This window comes from Pteropus alecto, unplaced genomic scaffold (genome assembly GCF_000325575.1).
Source record: "Pteropus alecto unplaced genomic scaffold, ASM32557v1 scaffold115, whole genome shotgun sequence".
Classification (NCBI taxonomy): Eukaryota; Metazoa; Chordata; class Mammalia; order Chiroptera; family Pteropodidae; genus Pteropus; species Pteropus alecto.
Window position 1 is genome coordinate 4,490,515 of NW_006436814.1, and position 4,929 is coordinate 4,495,443.

At 46.9% G+C, this 4,929-nt stretch overlaps 1 pseudogene; it reads right to left on the reverse strand.

Moving 5' to 3' along the window:
• Positions 1 to 2,380: 2,380 nt before the first annotated feature.
• Positions 2,381 to 2,499, reverse strand: LOC112481746 (annotated as a pseudogene).
• Between the last annotated feature and the right edge of the window lie 2,430 nt (positions 2,500 to 4,929).

Below are 4,929 nucleotides of genomic sequence, written 5' to 3' on the forward strand. Positions count from 1 at the left end.
ACGGATTCCGACGGGGCTTTGCACAAGGTGGGCCTCCAGCGAATGTTGCTGACAGGCTTGGGGAGGAGGTGGGAGCCAGGAATTTGTTTTTGAATCCAGGGGCAAGTGTCAGAATCCTCATCTCTATCCTTAATTTCTCTGATGCCTGCTAAGGAGCCAGGGTGTGCAGAGCTGTCACTCCCTGCTCCTGGCGGTGTTGCCAACTGTCACACCCACCCACGGGGGCAGAGGAAAGCTGCCCTCAGCAGGGTGTGTGTGGATGGCGAGACTTCGGTCCTACCCATCTAGCCACAGGCTCTCTTTCTTGAGATTCTTTTCATCACCTGCCCCTCCTGATCATCTGGTCACCCTCACTGTTCTCCATCCTGAAGGGTGGTGGCAGCCTCTCCCCCGAATTAAAGCTTGAAGCCAAGGGGCAGGCGACAGAGTTCGAACAGAACCATCAGTTAGCTCAGTGGGGCTGGCTCCCACCCCCAGGATCCCCAGGGTGATCTGCAATCAGCTCTTACAGCCCTTGAGCTTCCAGAGGCTTCCCAGGCTGAGCAAACACGTTTGACCAGTATCTCATCACGGAGTTCTAGCGGTTTAACCTTGGTAGTGAGTGTGGTTTACTGGGTGTCGTCCTCACCGTCCCTTGGTTCCTAGGAGGCAGCGTTTGCTGTGATCTTCCTACGGGGCCACCGCTAGAGCCTGCTTTTACAAACCTCTCTAAGAATGGTTTTACATCTTCTTCTTTTGTTGTTTTTTCCTCTATTTTTATTTTATTTTATTTTACATGTTTAAAGAGTCGTTAAACACAGACACACACACATGCACTGAATTGTACTCTTAAAATGGTTAAGATAGTAACTTTTTTTCTAGCTGAGGCTTTAAATGCTTTAAAAAAATTGCGGTAAAAACACAATTGCGGTAAAAACACAAAAAAAGAAAGAATTTTCCATCTTAACCATTTTGCAGTGTGTACAGTTCGGTAGTGTTCAATACATTCACATTGCTGTGAAGCAGATCTCCAGAACCTTTTCGTCCTGCAACACTGAAACTCTATACCTATTAAACAATTCTTTATCTCTTCTTCACCGCCGGCACATGGCGACCACCATTCTATTTTCTGTTTCCATGAATCCGACTACTCTAGATAACTCATATAAGTGGAATCTACAGTATTTGTCTTTTGGGGACTGGCTTATTTCACGTAGCACAATGCTCTCATGTTTCTTCCATGTCGTAGCATGTGACAAGATTTCTTTCCTTTTTAAGGCTGAAATCCATCGTATGAATATAGCTCAAATCCGTTTACTCATTGATGGGCATTTGGGTTGTTTCCACCTCTTGGCTGTAGTGAATAGTGCTGCTATGGTCATGGCTGTGTGAACGTCTCTTAGAGATCCCGCTTCGGTTCTTTTGCATATATGTATACACAGAAGTGGGATTGCTGGATCTATTTTTAATTTTTGAGGAACTGCCATACTGTTTTCCACAGTAGTTGTGCCCATTGTTCAATCCTACCAACAGTGCCTACTGGTTCCAATTTCTCCACATCCTCACCAACCCTTTTTATTTTCTGTGTGTGTGTGTGTGTGTGCGTGTGTGTGTGTGTGTGTGTGTTGATAGTGATCATCCTAATGGGCATGAGGTGATATCTCATTGTGGTTTTGCTTTTTATTTCTCTGATCATTAGTGATGTTGAGCATCATTTCATATGTTTGTTGGCCATTTGTATATTATCTTTGGAGAAATATCTATTCGAGTCCTTTGCCTATTTTTAAATTGGGTTTTTTGAGTTTTCATTGTTGAATTGTAGGAGTTCTTTATATATTCTGGATATTAACCTCTTATCAGATACGTGACTTGCAAATGTTTTCTCCCATTTCATAGATCGCCTTTTAAATCTGTCGATTACGCCCTTTGATGCGCAGAAGTTTTTAAGATTGATGTAGTCCCATTTGTCTATTTTTGCTTTCGTGGCTTGTGTTTTTGTATTGTATCCAAGAAATTCAACTGCAACTTTAATGTCATAAAGCTTTTCCCTATGTTTTCCTCTGGGAGTTTTATAATTTTGGGTTTTATGCTTAAGTTTTTAATTCGCTTTGAGTTCATTTCTCTCTCTGTATATATGGTATAAGGTGAGGGTCCAACTTCATTCTTTTGTGTATAGATATCCAGTTTTCCCAACACCGTTTTTTGAAGAGACTTTTTTTCACTGAGAAGATGGCAAATTTTATGTTATGTGTATTTTAACACAATGTTTTTTAAAAAGTAAACAAAACAAAACAAAGAATAATATGCAACAGAGATAGTATTCAGTCTGCAAAACCTAAAATGTTTACTGTTTACTATCTGGCCCTTCACAGAAAAGTTAATTTTTTTTATTTTTATTTTTTGCCTATAGCACCTGGTCTTCCTAGGTGGTCTCTCATCCAAGTACTAACCAAGTCCGACCCTGCTTAGCTTCCAAGATCAGACAAGGTCGGGCGTGTTCAGGGCGGCGTGGCCGTAGACTACAGTTTGTTGACACCCGAGCTTGCACACAGCAGCATCCTACTGCACCGATGCTGTTGGTACTGACCGTAAGTCCCACCCAGCACGAAGCCAGCCATTTTCTAGTTCTCTGATTGTCTCTGGACTGTGCCTCTTCCAAGAGTGCACCTAACAATTGAAAACTCGATGTGTTCATTCTGTGCATGAAGATAGAGGTGCCAATGGAGATTTTACAATCTTTGCCTGCATCTTTGAGTGTGTAAATCTCGGGCCAGTTGCCTGAGGCCTGTTTCTTGACTTTTCTGGTTGTGACATGAGGGTGGGAATGGAAGGAAATGAAGGAGGGGATCGGACCAAGGCTCACTGGGGACATTCATGGGGAGCTCTGGAGCCTTTTTGGAACAAAGAGCCAATAGGAATGACGACATTATCCTAGCAAGTCTTTAAGCTGCTGGTCTAAATGAGGAAGATAATCTGCTTAGGCTCAAGGAAGTGTCTTCTCTGCTTTCACACTGGATGTGTGAATGTAGGACCAACAGAGCTATCTAATGTAATGTCTTTTCGTGTCTCACCTCTCTACCCAGGTGGGTCTCATATTTTACCTGTACCTTCTCCGAGCGCTTGGAACCGTACTTAGCAGCACAGGGCGGCTCTTCATCCTTGTTTACTGCCTGACTCACACGTTACGGAAAGGCCCCAAATGGAAACAGGCCTTCAGGAAGAGTGTGTAAGGAAACGAGGGGCTTCTCTCTGCCCGCCCCCCCAGCCCCCCAGAACAATCTTGAGGCCCAGAGAGCCCGTGTGAGCTAGCGGGAGTGCCCCACTATCTCAGGTGAAGGGTCCGGGTGTGGGGTACTCCCTCCCCTCCCTTTCAGAAGCCAAACGCTTCGGCACTCACTGCATTTTCGGCATTCAACCCTCTTTAGTGCTCCAGGGAACATCGGGAGGGTTAATTATTTCTCAGGGCTGACTCAGACAGCATTTTTCTGCCAAAGAATTCTGTCAGCCAAGCTCGGTCCCGCTGTTACCCCCAGGTGAGGGAGCCGTCCTCAGCCCCGTGGGCAGGGAGGCCCAAAGCCCTGCAGCTCGCAGCAGCTCCGGGTGGGGTCCAGACCCCATCGCCCAGGGCGGGGCTGCTTGCCGGGAGCGGGGATGCTGCTGGGCGTGCGTGAGAAGCGCGTTCCAGAACGCTCCCACCAGGAGCTGCCTTTCAGCCGGTCCCTGCGGGGCCACGGCTTGCCTTTCGTTTTGTTGATTGGAGATTGTGTCCCTGAATGGAGCTGAATGTCCTTTTGAAATGATCTGTTCTTTTCCTCGCTTTTTAAAATTTCTCCTGCTTTCTCCATGTGGTTTAGACTGTCACTGTGTCCTTAACTGTTGGAGGTGGATAATGGGACATCTCGAGGACAGGGATGATCCTTAAACGCAGTCTGCCCTGTGAGGCCAAACTGGGGCGAGTGGTCGGTGACGGGGTAGACTCCTGGGGGACCAGGCCTGGGAGACGGTTTCTCTCAGGTTGGTGGGATGGGAGGGGGAGGAGCCCTGGCGCGTGGGGCGGGGCGTGACAACCAAAGCCAGGGATGCCGTGGAAGCAGGGGAGCTGGGAACCGTGGTCTGAAAGAAATCCTAGGGGTTGGGGTGGCTGGAGCGGGGCAGCGACTCAAAGAGGCTGAACTGTGCTTGAAAAATCTGGGGAAGAAGCCAGGTGGAGAGAAGGCAGCGTGAACAAGGCCAAGGACTCACTGCGCAGTCACCATCAGCTCCAATCTGCCGTCTGACCTCCCCGAGGGCGGGAAGACACACGTGGTACAGCGCAACCCCCCATCCCTCCAACTAACCCATGCTATGTTTATGGCTCCCTGAAAGGTCAAAGCTTTGCCTTCCTATGGAAAGGAGGGAGTATTGTACAAAAGGAGCCGGGTGAAGGTAGGGCTGTTCTTAAGTGAGAAGTGTTAACTATTCTAGGTAATTCCATTTCCTCTAAGAACCCAGAAACTGTAGTAAATCGCAGAGTTACAGTTCTGTCCTATTTCCGCCCCAGCCCCCACAAAACAACAGAAAACCCAACAGCCATGTTTTTTAAGAATCAATAAATATTTATAGAATGCCTACTGCATACAAAGAAGTATTTCACATATTATATCATTAATCTTCTCGATAACCTTGTGATCTATTTACCGATAAACAAACAAGACTCAGAGAGGCTAAAAGATAGCCAGGAATCACAGGACCAGAGGAGGCAGTGAACCCAGCCTGTCGACGCTGAGAAGACAGTAGAACTTGGCAACTAGTGAACAATGCCTCCTTGAACACCTGAATGTGTCTACCAGGCTCCAAGATCAGGGCCACGTCCAGGGCCTGGAACACAGGTAGGTCATGCCTACAAATATGCCCCAGGAGTGTTTTCTAAGATTCTATTCTTATTCTCTGTCCTGTGCTCTCTCCCCACGA